Source organism: Cupressus sempervirens, chromosome 3, assembly GCF_028749045.1.
Source record: "Cupressus sempervirens isolate cs-2001-9-10 chromosome 3, ASM2874904v1, whole genome shotgun sequence".
Classification (NCBI taxonomy): domain Eukaryota; kingdom Viridiplantae; phylum Streptophyta; class Pinopsida; order Cupressales; family Cupressaceae; genus Cupressus; species Cupressus sempervirens.
Genome location: NC_143120.1, coordinates 1,002,729,096 through 1,002,746,188, shown reverse-complemented (window position 1 = coordinate 1,002,746,188; position 17,093 = coordinate 1,002,729,096).

The following is a 17,093-nucleotide window of genomic DNA, read 5'->3' as shown; positions in this document are numbered from 1 at the left end:
GATCATGGAACCTCGTAGAATAGATCTTAAAGCTTTGGAAGGATCATGCATTCCTAGAAAACTACAGTGACAGTTCGATTGGCAAGTCTCAATGCTAATGCCTTTTTAAACTATAGATACAATTGCTTACCAACATGCACTATGTTTTATATATGTTGATTTCGATTTCCTTGAAATATTTTGGCTGAATTTGTTCCAAGAAGAAGCAAGTTAACTTTCTTAAATGGTATGGAGTATTGAATCATTTCGATGCAGTTGATATTGTTCATAAATTCTGCACTTGAAAAAGCATACATACGGCACCCTCTAAATCATAAACGGAGTTTTGAACCATTTGTTGATGCTTTTGATTTTTAAAGTTTCTCCGCAGAACTCTCTAACGCATTTGCAGATATATAAGGATCATATTTTGAAGAGTGAGGACACATTTACCTCTGGGTTGGGCAAATGAGGAAGCTTAAATTTGTTCATCTTGTTTTTATGGATTTTAACCGAGTCCGTTAATTTTAGTCTTCCCGGTGAACAGTAGAAAAAATGAAAGAAATGTGACAAAACCTTGGTTAATAAATAAGGGCCGAATACGCCTAAACAGGATGCTTTGTTTAAGTGCGTGAAACGGAAACAAGAAAATGTTGTCATAGGGTGATTAATCATCCATTCTTATCAACAGAATGCTTTGTCACACAAATTGCATTCCTGGTTATCAAGAGAATTCTTGTTACATCATAGGACGAGTCATCATCCTTCTCATCAGAGAATTCTAGTGGAGTCATCTGATGCTATCATTACATTCGTGCTGTTTACTTATTTTTGGTTAGTGGAAGTGTTTGATTTTATTAATATCGTAATGTATAGTATTTTACATTTACACCCAATACCAAAAATCACCCTTCCTGCAAAGTATCTGACTCGTCGCCTCTCTCCAGCAATATTCGGAACGACACTCCCACCGTACATGATGTGCCTCTGATGTGTGGTCCTCCTTGAGTATTTGACCTTTGAACCTTAGATGATAGATAGATAGATAAAATTTTAACGTCCACGAGGCCAAAAATAGCCTATGGGACAGCAAGACAACTCAAGCAGACTTAAGTAGCGCTGTTCGCCTCTTGTGTAGACTAATGATGAGCCCCCCCAATTGCTCAATGTACTCTTCGTTGAACAGGTTATGCCAAGAACTGTCACATATAGTATCCGCAAACTTATCCCTGCTATCCTTGTAGGCCTCACATTCTAGAATAAAGTGCTGTTCAGTTTCCACTTTCCCAGAATTGCAAAATCTGCAAATTCTCTCTTCCCAAGCCTCCTTTGGCCTCTTCCAACGCCCGGTCTCACAACGAAGTTGGTGAGAGTTGGTTCTCAGCTGAGCAATAAGAATTTTAGCTCTCCAAGAAATGTTGGCTCCTATGTACACTTTTTCGAGCTGATCACAAGTGGGGTTGAACTCATTTATATAATATAGTTTCTTCCTCCCAATCTCACTTTCCCAATTTCTCTTGTAGAATTTCTCCATAACAAAGACCTTTATTTCTTTATTACTTGTGGGGCACATATTGAAATGAATATTCCATTTACTCATCCACTTGATGTTTTGTTGCATCCATGTCCTTTTTCGCTTACATAGTGTGTCACTAAAGACAACTTTCGACCATCTATCCTTTTCCATTTTTTCGATTCTTTTTAGATAGCTTAAAAGGCGAACCATAGCAAGTGCCTCAATAGGCGCAGCCCCCATTTCACTTAGCATGATGTCATATGGAACAGTGCTTTTAATTTTAAACTTGCTTGTAATCAAGCGCTTTTGGATTCCTTCGATTTGTTTCCATTGTGCTATAGTAGTGCTGCTGGCCCATAATTCACACCCATAAAGAACAACTGGCAGCACAAGAAGACCAAACAAGGTTTGAATAGTTTTCCAATCCCACAACTCCGCTTCACGACACCTATTCTGAAGAGCGTAGAAAACCTTCCATCCACCTAATGTCCTTTTATACCTGCAGCTAGACCAGCTTAGTTTTTTGTTGAAATCGATGCCAAGGTATTTATATTCCGCAACTTCTTCGAGAACACTTCCATTGTAATAAAATTCATGTTGATGCTGTTTTTTATTATTAGAGAAAATCATAACCTTGGTTTTGCTGATATTGACTTGCATCCCCACCATTCTACAAAAGCGCTCAAGAGAAGATAGGTGGTCTTGCAAACCACAAGCAGATTTGGCAATTAAAATGAGGTCGTCCGAATATAGGAGTAGCTTTATAACAAATTCCCCTAGCTGAATGCCTTCACGCTCTTGCGTGTTTAACCACTCTTCCAGTTTGTCAATATATAAACCAAATAAAGTAGGGGATAAAGGGCAGCCCTGTTTGACCCCGATATCGCTCCTAAAACATTCTGAAATGCCATCTGAAGTTCTGATTTTGACTTTCACCTCTTCGTACATCCTATGAGCAGCAGCTCTGAGATGCCTAGGAATCCCCAATTCTTCCATCCTCAACCAAAGCTTGTCTCTCGGAACGGTATCAAAAGCCTTTTTGAAGTCAACAAAGCAACAAAAAACCTCTTCCTTTTTCTCCCACTCTTTTTCAATAATGTCTCAGAGTGACACAGTGATCCACTGTCGAGTGCTTTGGCCTAAAACCAGCTTGCCCTTTAGCACGTTTATGATTTTCTTCTGCCCATTTGCTGATCCTAGTTTCTATCATACTGCCAAAAAGTTTAGCAAAGAGGGGATTGATCATTATAGTCCTGTAGTTGGAGGGATTGTTAACATCACCACTCTTAAAAAGTGGTATTGCAAGGCTGATTGTCCAATCTTTCGGAAACCCTTCCTGGCAGATTTTGTTGAAGATTTCAGTGATGTGCGGTGCAAGAGTTTTCATACCCCACTTCAAATATTCAGCTTGAAGCGCAACAAGGTCTTTTGCTTTGCCTCCACCCAACTTCTTAATCCTTGTCTCTATCTCTTGCACAATAAAAATATTTGTGGTATCATTGACCAAAGGTGGCTGTCCCACTCCACCCTCTTGTTCATAAAGTTTCTTAGCATAATCAAACCATTGGGTGGCAGTAATATTATTTTCAGTTTGCTTCCTCCTTGGTTGGAGTTCTTTCCAAAAACGTTTGGGGTTATTTCTGCCCAAGAAAATTAGCTCCTCTCTCCTTGTGGACATAAAATCGATTTTTTTCTTCTTTAGGATCTGTTTGTAGGTCTTAATGTCAAGGTTAGTTTTATTTGACTCCCTTAGATTTCTCCTAGCCCTCTTGCATTCCTTATCAAACCATGCATTGGCTGGAAAACAATTAGTTTCAGATTTTCTATTTTTTGCTCTCTTGCATTTTGAAAGAGCCTTGTGAATCAGATTTGATAAATCATGACTATTAACACCATGCTTATACATAGGGTGTCCCTTACAAAGTTCCTCAAGAGTAGCCCTGAAAGTGTTACTATTTTCTGAAGTTAACAAAATTCTGCCTTGAGAAGGTGGGTGTTGAGGGCCTTGGATTTTTGCCCCAATCCGTCTATCCTTTGCCCAATACAAATTTACGTACAGTGGTCTATGATCTGATTTGAGATCCCAAATGTGCTCTCCAATTTCAACTTCTTCAATATTGTTATACAAATGCTGCGAACAAATTACATAGTCTACCACACTTGCCCCGTTGTATGTGTTGCAAGTGAAATTGCCCGACTTAGCCCATCTAGCCAAACCATTACAGATTATTAGATCAAATGTGCCACACAAAGTGATCAATTCTTCCCCAAAATGATTGCAGCCTTTAGCATCTTCGGATATTCTATCCCATGGATGATTTCTCTCTTCTGTGAGCCAAATAGGGTTATCATTTACTTCGGAGCTGAAAATACTTGCTTGCCAATTCGCTGTCCTAGCATTGAAATCTCCAACGAGAAGGACATCCCCACGTTGTGAAAAAACATCTTTCTTTAACGTAGCATAAGGGTCATTGTGATCTAAACCACACTTTTTATAAATTTTAGATACTTGTGGAGCAAAGTAACAAGCTGCAATCCTGAGAAGAGTGTTATTTTCCACGATTTTGAGCCATATAAATTGTTTATTAGAATCAGTCTTTTCTAGCTGAATGACATGACCTTCTTTTTCTTTTACTAGAACCATTATACCTCCATAACCTTTACCATTTCCCGCTGCCTCATTCCACACTGCCATCTTCCAGTAGCCTTCAAACAATGGGGTCTTACATCCCTCATGCTCATGTGTCTCTATGAGACAAATAATGTCTTTGCCTTCCGCAATAGGCCCTAACCCAGGCCCACGTATATCCATGATAAGATATGCGTTTTGGGGATGTTTCCTAGAGAGCCATTTTTAAAGGAAGATAGGAGACTGTATATGGACACGTATATTTAAATATGTATGTATGTATGATCATTTTAATTGTCATTACCTTTTAAAATATTTGGATCGAGCACAACAGTAAATGAACAAATAGTATGATAAATATATATGTATGACACGTATATCTAAGATCTTAATAGTAGTCACTATAGTGAGTGACAAACAGTAAATGTTTCCAAAGCAAATAAAGTACATTTGCAAAAAGAAATAAAAGTGTATTGATTTAAATTTAAAATTGTAAAATAGAACTTAAGCATAGTAGGCCTTCTCTTTAAGTTGCTTCCCATACCTAAACATGTATATATTGATTTTAGGAATCTTTACCTCTAGTGGTTAAGCTTATCTTCCTTGAGGGCCCAGGGTCTCATACCAATTGTTGGTATGAAGTGGGTACTAAGAGGAGGGAGTGATTGAAATCAAACTATTGATCTAAAAATCTCAGACTTTGCTTTCAAAACATACATCAACTAAATGGTGAAATGAAATAAAGTAAAAATATTGATCAAATGCAACAAACATAATACAATTATTTTGGTACCATGGAAACCCTTGCTAGATGGTGAAAACCATGGTGGTGATGATACTCACAAGCCTTCTTTTGCAGTAAAATGGTTTTTCGTGTTAGGAGCATCCAAGGACTCTTTCTAGGGGTTCAAACTATTAGGAATGATTTTGCACTATTATGAATACCAAAAATATCTATTAGGACCTACCTCATTAGAGTATTTAGAAATCCTTCTGAGAGTTCACTTTATTAAAGGATTTACACAAAGAGATCAATTAAGATCCACCCAGTTAAGTGATTGCACTCGTTGCAACTGTTAGGTAACAAATTGAATGATCTATCTATAGTATTGCTTTCCTATAAAATCCTTTCTACAATGCTCACTTTTATCATCCTTATGCTCAATCTCTTCTTTGCAACATGATCACTCCCTGTAATCACATGAATTTTCACTGCAATTTGTTCTCTCTCAAACCATTTCTCTTCAAATTCTATCATATGAATTTTCCACTCACACCTTGTTTAATTCACATATCCTTATGCACCTAACATGTTCTTGATCATTGCCTTAATTTACATTAGATTTTTTGGTGCAATTCCCTAGAATAGTGTGTTTGACCTCAACAAACTTCTTGAATCTTCTCTTCATACTCATTTTAATCTTGTAATTGTAAACTCATCACTTATCCAATTGAATGAAACACATCATTCCTTCTACACTGACTGCATCGATTATGTCGACTGTCAATACACAATCTACCATTGGTATCTGAAGAACTATTTTGCAATTACCTTTTGACATGTAGAACTCTGCTTACTTATCATGGTTTAGTGTTGCTATCGTACACTTAACCTCTATAGGCACCAAAGAGTTATTTTTGTACATTTTCTCCACTTGATTTGTACTGCATCATGATTGCCATCAAAATATTCATCTCCTCATCACTTATCTTGTTATCCTGATTATTTCCTTTAGACATTGGTTGCCTATCAATCACTTGCGTTGTCTCATCGACCGGTCATGCTTAATGCTATGACTAAGATACCATCAATGGAAACCAAATGCATCACTATAAGTTCACCTCTCTGACTCACTTATATTCATGTCATTCTCATGCCAATGCCAACAATCCTTAGAAAAACAATGTATGCCATAAACTTAGCCAAGAACAAAAACTCTCATTAGTTAAGAAAATAGATAATTTTTTGAGAATATCCCTTTAAAAAGGAAGAGATCAAATACCTCTGCATTCAAGAGTTCTTGGACAAAGACATATTATAGACAAAGAGGGGAGGAGAACAAGAATGCACCCTTGTAGGCCCTTATTTCTATGTGAAAATAGGATTCTTGATGAAGTATAACTATGTTTTGACACAAGTATGGGAATTTGTTTAAGATGAACATATTTTGCAATTAAAGAAGAGATTGTAATCAAGGATACACACCTCTTGTTTAAGAGAGAATCACATATCGAAGTAAAAAAAATCTTTAAAAGAAAAGAATGTTACATGATAAATTATGGACATTGTACTAAAGAAAGTAGATCCTCAGAAAAAAGAGGAAAAAGGAATATTAATGCATGAGATATTTCCCCTTAAAGTATGAAAGACAAAGATAAATAAAACATGATGCACACCCTTAGTGATAGTTACTTTATAATAGACATGCACTTTTTGTAAACTAGAGAGAAACTCCTAATGTAAAACAAACATATATGTCAATTTGTGTATTTTTTGTTTTTTTCTCCTTATTTTGGTGGGCTTTCATGATATAATTATGCAATATTTTGGTAAACAATTTTAAGCCCCTTTAAAACCTATTTTTGCATTAGTAAAAAATAAACATGTTTGTGCAAGAAAGGACATCGTATTATGGAGCAAGGAAGTCAACAAGGGGAGAGATGAATGATATAAACAATATGTAGTTCGTAGATGGAAAATTATTTTGTGATAGACATGCCCTTTGAGGAATGAAAAAAATATTGTTAAACAAAGATGCAAGTGTCTTGCATGAAACAAAGTTCCTTGGACTAGAAAGAATGTATTACCATGAAATAATACCAATCTATAAAGAGGAAATGAAGAGAGAGAATGTCACATTATGAAAACTTAGTGGATAAATTAATCATACAAAATATGTGCATCCACATAGAGAAGAGATTATAAAGGACATCAATCTCATTATAAAAAGATAGCCTAAACAAACAAGTCTATATATGAGAGGGCATAATTGTACAAATTATGTAACCAACAAAGAGATAATGGATCCTGGGAAGTATAAGTATTCCTTTCCCCACAGGTTAGGGAACAAGGAAGGGGACCTATTATGATTCTCATAGTGTACATTGTGCAAAAATAAAGATCCCCCAATAATGAAAGCTACTACATTTACACAATGTAGAGCAACATAACATGAGAAAGAGATGATAAGGTATATTTTTTTATGTAAAATAAAATTAAAATAGTTTGTGTTAATAAAGGAAGAGATATATCAACCAAACATCAAACAAATTTTGTAAACTCAACACAATTAGCAAGATAATATTTATTTCTATTATAAAATTGTTAGAGTTTTAGGCAACTCTACAATACTTCTAGGATCAAATGAAAAACCAAAATAACTTCCATGAGAGCTTGCCAAGACAATTTCATTAAGATCTAAGAATGTTATTATTGAGAATGTACATTTATATTACATTATTGGACATGATTTAAATGTACACAATATGCCTCCTTATATAGGAAAGGTGATGAGAGCCACTGATAAGAAGAAGATTATCTATCACCTACACAAGGTGGAATAACATGTCCAGTAAAGGTGGATAATCCTCCATTATGAAATTAAGTATGCACAATTATGAGGATGGTAGTGTGATATGTGCACTAAATGTAGGTTGAGATAACAACTATCACCATCTAGAGTGGAATTCTCCAACACTATGTGCATAATTGAGGTATGAATTCCTAGGTGTCTCAATGCAAAATTACTATGCAACGTATTATCCTAATAAAGCTTAAGTGTAATTAGTGAATACTTAATTACACCAATATAAGTAAACATAGAAATTCACCATTAAACATCATTTGGTTCTTTGGAAAATGTCCATAAGTATTTCAAATTCTAGAATCATATTTAATTCTCTAAAATGTTATTTTATTGAAAGTGAAGTGGTCATCAAACGTGAATAGAAAAATGAATGGTTTTGGTAAAAATGATTACAATTAGGGGGTTTGGTTGAGATGAGGAAGGAAAAGTAGTATCTTGAGGTATAACACCTAGAAAACATCTAGTGACTTGTGGAGGAATATTTATAGGAAACTTAATACCCCATTCATTAATACCAAGTCCTAACCTATTATAACGTTGTCGAGTAGTGATATCATATCCTATATTGTAATAAGCCTTTATTGCATAATGTGACGAAGATTCATCTCGAGGTTTATGAAAATGTGTGGTATAAGAAGGAATAAGGAATATCATTCTTGGGGAGATCGCTATCATTATACTTATCATCCTTAGGTGGTGAAGAAGAAGAAGGCTTATCAAGCTCTTCTTGTCTAATCAAAATTCTTGGAGAAAATAATCAATAAAATTCTTAACATATGAGTTGTGACTAATGCCTTGATAAAACGAAGATTTTCTAAGGTCATCCAAGGAATTGTATAAATTATCCTCCTTAAGACTGTTGATTAGATTATGTTGGTGTAAATACACACTTTACTATTTACACTTACTTAAGTTTACTTAGGTTAATGCATTATTTAATTATTTTTATTTGTGAGACACTTAGGAGTTTGTAGACCTTCTGAGTTGTCATGTTGACAACATAGGAGTACGCAACTCTATTTGAGCACATGGTGTCTACAATGCTATTTTGCATGTCCCACCCTTGTAGGCTTATCCTCTCATCACCACGCTTACTTCTATGCTTAATGGAGGAAAACCCATATCTGGTGGACATGTGCTTGGTTGTATGACACTTCATGGTGCTAACTTCTATGCATTCTAGAAGCTCTCCTAAGGCCTTTATATACAGGCACTCCTAGTGTGTTGAACATCACATTCTGAACAGAGCAATGTATTTGGACATACTCTGATTAATTGATCATATCCATTTTTGGTCTACTGTGTGCTTATGTTTGAGTTCTTAGTTCCTGGGTGAATTTTTCCCTTAGGCAAATTCTTACATGGTATCAGAGCAACTTGGAGATTTTCTCATCACAAGCCGTTCGAGACCTCTCTCTTGCTTCATCACCTCAGCCCGAATCCGAAGTTCTGCAAAAATTGGGAGTGTCTAGCACCAGATCTGACCTCGCCATTGTGTCTGAAACGCTGAATCGGTGAAAATCGACTACAAAGCTGCCTACCCGAGGCCAAAGTCGATTGTGAGGCAATTTTTTTTGCAAACCGGCACTCGAAGGACCGATTTGCAAAATTGGTATGATCATTTTAGATCTGTACATTTAGTTCTCAGATCTACTTTTTTTCATCTGCATCTTTGCTATTTTTCGGATCTGCATTATTTTTCGATTTTTTTTTGGCCATAGGGCCATAGGAGAGATTTTTTGCAGGTAAAGATTGAAGCTTGTTGGTGCAAATTTGATATTTGCATCACATTCAGAAGGTCCAAAAACCCCCAGATCAGATTTTGTTTCATCCAAATCGGACATTTGAGGCAAAATCTAGAGCGGCGATTCAGAAAAAATAACAACAATGATTTTCAAACAACGATATCTTCCTCATAGGGACTCCTTTTTGTGAGCAATTTTTTTTGTTTTGAGGTAGGATTTCGTGATCTACACATTGGTGTAGGTGGTTTGAGATCTCTGTTTTTGAATTTTTTTGCAATTCCAAAATCTCAAATTTTGCCACATAAAATGCTTGGTACGGGCTCATCTGGACTCCAAATCAGGTTCTGTTTTTTTTGAAAGTGCATTTTTTTTGTCTACTTTTCAAATCTGCAATCACATTATAGGTTTTTTAGACAAAAATACTACTTTCAGAAATAGGCCATAAATTGGCAAGTGGCTTTCAAGTGCCCACAATATCTTTTTCAAGGGGGGTTCTTTCATTCTTTAAGGGTTCATTGATTGATCTCATGGAGTCTTGTCAGATTTATTAGTTTGGTATTAGACCACAATTGACAACAAGGAACTATTACAAATGGAGGACTTTGATAATTGAGCATCTAAGAGAACATCCAGGATTCCTTCCTTATCTCTATTCAATGCCATATTTTGATTGGACATATATTATTAACCTTAATAAATTTCTACATAAAAGTATGAGTAGGGAATCTTTTGGTCCTCTTAGATTGGCACATTTTCCTTGTGATATTTGGTGGTCTATTTGTGAAGCATATAGAGATCCATGTGATCCTCCATCTGCAGTGGACTTTCTACATCTAGTCACTCCAGCTATGGTTTCTTCAACCTCAAATGAGATCACACCTCCAGCTCCTGTTGCTCCTACTGATCCTATTTCAGCCACAGATGCTTGAGAATCAGTGCAGCAGGATACTTTGTCTTCCTACTCTACCTTCATGTGAAGAATCCCTCTCAGACATTGCACAGTTGTTCATGGAGTCTCACATTGAAGATGTGGTAGACATTATTGATGATATTCATCTTCTTTTTGAGGCGGATACTTCATCCTTTGCCGCAGTGACAGATTCATGTACTTCAACACTGCAGGGTACTCTTGATCTTCTAGGTGATGCCTTCTTGCCAGACATTGCAGTTCTGTTCTTGGAGTCACACACAGTTGATATGGGAGATTTATATCATGATTTCTCGCTTCTCTTTGTTGAGGAGTCTTCTATAGTTATTGTACATTCTCTACATGATTGATCATTTCAGGTTGGTGTGATTGTGGATACTTATGTCCAACATCTGCAAGCGTTCTCTCTCACATTCAAGAAGACTATTAGTGTTCTGACACAGGTTTCAGAGATACCGATCATCATCGAGATTCCTTCTCCATCCAGGAGATGCTTCTCATAGGTACCCTTGCCATTGTTTCTTCCAAAGGGGAGGAACGTCATCCAGAGGTTGTGGATCAGCTTCTTCATCGGAGCCCTTCTCACTGATTGACACACTACTTTTAAGGGGGGGGGGGGGGGGACTACCTTGTCTCCTTATTCTCTTTTATGGGGGGGACTTTTTCCTCATAGGAGGTTTTGTCCTTCTCCACTCTTTCTTGTATATACATGGATGTATGTCATAATGGGGGGGTCTTGATTACTCCATCCATTGATGCATCCTTATTCATCTCTCTTTTTGGGGGAGGGTTTTTCCCATGAGTTTTTACCTCTTTCCCCGCTTTATGGGAGATTTGCATTTCATTATGTACATGGGTACCTAACATGGCCTAGTAGTCGGGACCCATCTTGCTTGCATCCTAGTTTTGTAAGCTTAAGTTCATTCCCCTAACTTGCACTTAAGGGGGGGTGTTGGTGTAAATAAATACTTTACTATTTACACTTACTTAAGTTTACTTAGGTTAATGCATTATTTAATTATATTGCATTATTTTATTATTTTTATTTGTGAGACACTTAGGAGTTTGCAAACCTTGTGAGTTGTCATGTTGACAACATAGGAGTACGCAACTCTATTTGAGCACATGGTGTCTACAACACTGTTTTGCATGTCCCACCCTTGTAGGCTTATCCTCTCATCACCACACTTACTTTTGTGCTTAATGGAGGAAAACCCATATTTGGTGGACATGTGCTTGGTTGTATGACACTTCATGGTGCTAACTTCTATGCATTCTAGAAGCTCTCTTGAGGCCTTTATATACAGACACTCCTAGTGTGTTGAACATCACATTCTGAACAGAGCAATGTATTTGGACATACTCTGATTAATTGACCATATCCATTTTTGGTCTACTGTGTGCTTGTGTTTGAGTTCTTAGTTCTTGGACTTTCCACAAAAGGATTATTAGGACCTAGATCTATATCATCATGATTATTAGGAACTAAACAAGTGTAATTAGGAGGATTAGTTCCATTCACAAATACTCTTATGTTATCAACATATTACGTGCAAAACTAGAGCGGAAAATTTTATTAGTTGGGTTCACCAAAATGTGTGTGTGTGTGTGTGTGTGTGTGTGTGTCTACACACACACACACACACAGATGAAACATCTCAAATTTTAATGATTATACATTCTGAAGAAATATGCCCCCCAATAGGCTCAAGAGGAGACTTAAGCATTAAATGTGGACAATGGTTCTATGCTAAATGAATATTATTGATGAAGATGAAATGATATACTAATATGACTAAAGTTATTAATTTGGCTATATGCACACACAACTATAAATTGTAGACAAAAATAGATCGATATTGAGCACAATGTTGCAGATCTAGATATTGAGCACAATGTACATTTTGACAAGAAAATGGTAGTTAATAGGCCAATTTTTGCTAGGTAATTATGATTGGATTTTGAAGGTCTTTGATTGTACCCTATTTTGCCTAATCCTCATCTGATGGCTTCATAGTTTGTGCCTTCACATGAAAACATGGGAAAGAAGGTTGAAGAAAGGAATTTTCATTGGTCAAACCCCTATTTAGAAATCAATCTTGAAATGAAATGAACTAAAAGAAAGTGTGTTGCCATGTAGCATATGCCATATCTAAACAATGAAGTATATCATACTATGATAATGCAAATGCTTCTTTAAATGAGATCAAATATGTTGATGAAATACCTTTGACTAAACACAAAAACCAAAAATGAAATCATGAAATACAATACCTTATGGAATATATGTTGTAATTTTCCATAGTGGTTTATTGAGGTGAACAAATTTAGTGAATCTAAATGGATGTGAATATCCTTCCTTGATACAAAAATCCTTTGATTTACCTCCAATGGTGGGAAAAATCTAGATATATGGAAGAAATAACCTTGATTTCTTGAGAGGAACGAATTCTTAAATTGCTTGAGTTTGATAGCTCTTGATTACTTATCTTCTTCCTTTCACTTGATATCTTTAGTTCATGTTCACCAATAGTGGTTGATAGATGACAATAGTAGATAATGGATAATTTATAATAGATTCATTGTGTAAAATGAGGAGAGATAGTAGGTTTATATAAATCTCACTTAATTTTAGGGAGAGTATTATGCAAGTAAACCATGAGGCTAGATTTCCTTGTAACAATATAACATAGATCATGGGACCAAATTTGGGCCAAATCAATTAGGTATAGGCCACCAATGGTTGTCTAAACCAAGGACGACTATAAATGGAAGCATATAATATGAGAACAAGCCAAATTTTGAATTGGGTCCTAGAGGAATAAGGCATGTGTGGGATATTATAGCTCAATCTAAGGTCAGGATATATCACATAGGCCAAAATAGGGCTATAAGGCCTAGGTGAGGAAATTAATTATAGGATTGAATACAAAATAAATGAATTTTCCAAAAAATAAGGTCCATCCTTGAGTTTAAGAAGGATTGAAAGTAATGGAGGGCCAATACTTGAATTTTCATACCTTTTAAGTGTCATATGAGATCCTACCATTAGAAATCACTAAAATGGGCACAAAATAAACCTTAACTTGTAAACAGATTATGTGTGTACGATTTAGTAATATAAAACTCATTAATATATTATATAGATACTTGTGATTTGATTGTTCTATCATAGTTAACATTCATGTTGACATCATTTTTAGTGGTACCTAATTCTTCATATCATTCCTTATCACTGTTTGGTTTATTTTAGGGCATTACTTTGAATAGTCATCATTATCTTTAGTTCATAATCTACTTAATTTTATATTGTTCTAAATTTTACCTTTTTAATGTAAATTTGAGACTTCTAATGATGTATGGAGCATAAGAGGAATAAACTCAACTCAAACCTACTAACACCATGCCAAGAGTACACACAGAAGAAAACATAGAAGTGCAACAAAGAGACAATAGAAATCATAGATGTACTAATTGATTAACATGGTAAAAAACAACCGACATGCCCAACTATTATGCCTTCTGAGTTGCGGCCTTATGCAAAGAAATATGACACCAAAGTCCAACCTCGTAGTCTATATCTACCTTCTACTAATCATACTACTCCTATGCTACCCACCTATATCAAATCCAAGTTCTTATATAGCTAGCTAGACCACAAGTTGGCCATTTGGGCATCTAATTACAAAATAGGTCCATACTAAAAGATATAAACTATAACCCAAGCAATAGGCATCAATTTTTCACATGCTCTTGAAGGTAGGGCCAAACACAATCTAGGAGTCAAATTCCAACTATGCAAGATGCCATATCATTATAGGAAATTACATCAAAAGAAAACATGCTATGCTAGATGCAAAAATCAAGAAATAGAGACTAGAAGGAATGACACAAAACTTGAAGAATATGAAACATTAATCTTTGCACTCTAATGGTCAGAACTTAAAATAGGTCCTCAACAACATGCCAACTACACACAACACATAACTCAAGGTAGAAATGACTACACTATGGACAAAAAATAGGTATAGACAACATTACATGTTTTTTTGTGATGAAAGATTGATCATTGACAAAAGATGCTCTTGCATTAGACACTCGGTGTAAGTAAAGAATTGATGTCTACATCAGAAAAATCTAATGCTCTGACCTGAATCATAAAGGCCCAACTCAACTTGTGTTATCCTTGAATTTTCCCATTTGGTTTATCTTTCTACCAAACAAGGTATTCCATGTAATCCTTTCCTCTGGTACTCTTGCTTATTCTGCTATCCAAAATTTTTTCAATGTTGTCAACCTTCTTCTTAGGATAATCCGGGTTATATTTTAATTCCTCAACTACTTTAGAGTATTGAAATATGTCTACAATATTGAATATAGGTGAAATTTCCACATCTCTAGGTAATTCAACTTTGAAAGCATTTCCACTTTCAAACTTTCCCAAAATTTTACAAGGACCAAAACTCTTCCTCTTAAGCTTACTATAGGTACCAATTGAGAATTTATTCTTCTTCAAATAAACCATCACTTTATCTCCAACCTCAAAAGATTTAGGTCTTCTCACTTTATCTCCTCTCTATTTGTATTTTAGGTTACTATCTTCCATATTCTTCTTTACTTCCTCCTGCAAAGTCTGCATGGAATCTGCAATTTCTTCTACTTCATCACTTCTCATCATCTCAATAGTCAAATTCCTTAATTTAGTAGTTCTTTTAATATTTAATCCATTTAAAATCTCAAAAATTTTTTTCTTTAAAATTATGTTCACATAATTGTTATATGTGAACTCTACTTGTGCTAAAATCAAATCCCAATTACCAAGCTTATTCCCAACCTAACATCTCAACAAGTTACCCAAAATTCTTTTTACAACTTTAGTTTGTCCATCGATATGTGGATGAAATGTATAACTAAATTTCAATTCACTATCCATCTTCCTCCAAAGTGTTCTCCAAAAATGACCAGTAAATTTGGTATCTCTATCTAAAACAATAGTTCTAGGAAAATGATGAAATCTTACTATCTATTTGAAGAATAATTTAGCCACATGTATTGCATCAAATGTCATCTTACAAGGTATGAAATGAGTCAATTTTGAAAATATATTAATTATTACTAGAATAAAATCATTACCTCTCCGAGTTCTAGGAAAATTAAGAACAAAGTCCATATTGATGTCTTCCCAAGGTTTATTAAGTACATGCAATGGTGAATACAATCCTAAATTTTGACTAACTGCTTTTCTTTTTGGACAAATTCTACAACTTCTAACCATCCTCTATACATCCTTATCAATTTTAGGCTAAAAGTATATAAGAGCAATACACTTCACTATTTTATCAATTCAAAAAAGTCTAGCAAGTTCTCCACCATGTTTCTCCTTCATGATATTATCCCTCATAGATCCTCTAGGTATGCATAATTGAGTTATTTTAAACAATATGTCTTCCTAAATAAAATAATCAATCCACTTATTCTTATCACTCATCAATTGGTTCTTATAAGCTTCCCAAGGTTCTGCAAAATCAGGATCAGTTTCATCAAATGCTTTAGATCATCAAAACCAAGTTCCTTAACCCTCATTTTTGTCAGAAAATTTCTTCTTCTGCTCAAAGTATTGACAACCTTATTTGAATGTCCACTTTTATGTTTCAATGTCAAAAAGGAAAAATTATGCAAGTACTCAACCCACTTTATGTGTCTCTAATTCAAATTGTTTTGATTTTCCAAATACTACAAAGCTGGTGTAGGAGCACCTAGGCTACTGCTAAAGTCCCAACAAGTTTTGGCTTATAACTAACTCTAGCCAAGTTATTATGTCTTTTCTTCGACCTTAGAAGGTATTTTTTTTGTGTGTGACTAGATGAATTAGTGGTTAGTGCTAATTTCAATCTAGTTTAGTTTAGTTTTCTTTTAAGTGTTTAGTCCTTAGAATAGGCCTAAATTTGGGAAATGTGGTCTAAATGTGTACTAGACTTAGTTGAGAAGTGAAAAGTGCCTAAAAAGGATTTCATGGTGATTATTCATCATTTGGAGCAAAGTAGAGGTCATTAAAGTTAGTTTTGTGCATTAATTGAAAAGACGCTAAAATGTTGTCATGACAACATTTTGCAATTTTGCAAATGTTGCATGCAACATCGACAAATTTTGATTAATTTTGAAATGGAGGGAGGAAATAAATGCTAGTGACCTAAAAAAATGGAGGAAAAATATTTAGATACTCCAAGGTTTGTTTCTCAAGGTAGAAAGGAATGTATGCAATTTTTTGAATGTGACTAGAGCAAGTGTTTTGGTTATCTGATTACAATCAACTTGTTTTGAGTGCTAATAGTGTTCTAATGGATTGTAAGGCTTAATATAGTGGTGGATTCATGGAATAGAGGTAGGAATAAGATTTTTTTATTCAGGTAGAAAGTATATCAAAGTTGATTTACTAGGCTTAGAAAATTGTTTAGGATTTAGGGAGTTTACTGGTCCAATTCAGGAAGATTTTGGTTTCCTGGCTCCCCTATAAAATTCAACTATGGGAAACTACAAAGGGTGGATGAATATGTTAGGGGATCCTATTTATAGTATATATATGCAAGTAGGAGGCCTAGATAATCTAATTTATATTTTTAAAGTTATGCCCTAAGCGAGCAATGCCTATCCGGATAGGTGTATCACAGGGGTAAATTGGATTGCAGAAATAGGGGTGAGAGTGAAAGAA